This window comes from Buceros rhinoceros, unplaced genomic scaffold (genome assembly GCF_000710305.1).
Source record: "Buceros rhinoceros silvestris isolate BGI_N320 unplaced genomic scaffold, ASM71030v1 scaffold3944, whole genome shotgun sequence".
In the NCBI taxonomy this organism is placed as follows: Eukaryota; Metazoa; Chordata; class Aves; order Bucerotiformes; family Bucerotidae; genus Buceros; species Buceros rhinoceros.
In genome coordinates this window covers 962-1,544 of record NW_010406315.1, presented here as the reverse complement: position 1 = coordinate 1,544, position 583 = coordinate 962, and positions in this window count along the sequence as shown.

Genomic DNA, 583 nt, shown 5'->3' with positions numbered 1-583 from the left:
TAGGGAAAGGGTAACCTGTATAATCAGAATAATTCATTACTAAAACAATTACAAAGAATAAAAAGAAGTAACAGTGAAGAGAAAGAGTTCCAATAACATTTACTTTGTTTGCTGATAACTGAGCTGCTCAGATGAGAGACTGCTCTGTCACATACACAATCCCTTGCTCAGATGGTCCTGTATGTGGGTACCAAATTAACACAGATAGCTGAAAACAAAAATTTTCTCAGGTTTCCTACATTCATCAGGAAGGAAGAAGTATGCCGGAGCATGGCTTTGCTACACCGAGGCCAAAAGTTAACTTAAGGCAGCAGGAACACGGAGTAGTGCAGTCAACTAACAATTAGGGATTTCCACTCAGCTATCTATTTGTGCACTCTTAGTACCCTCCATAAGGAAACTAAAACCGTAAGGGAACTAAATCTGACTCCTTGGCCATAAGTGACAGTATTAAATGTAAATGCAGGGCTCCAGATTCAGAGCTCTAGGAATGGATACTGAAAGGACCTTTTAATACATCCTCCATTAAGAAGAAAAACAAAACACGCATTGCAATGAAAGGTAAGAGAGTATCAAAAGCAGG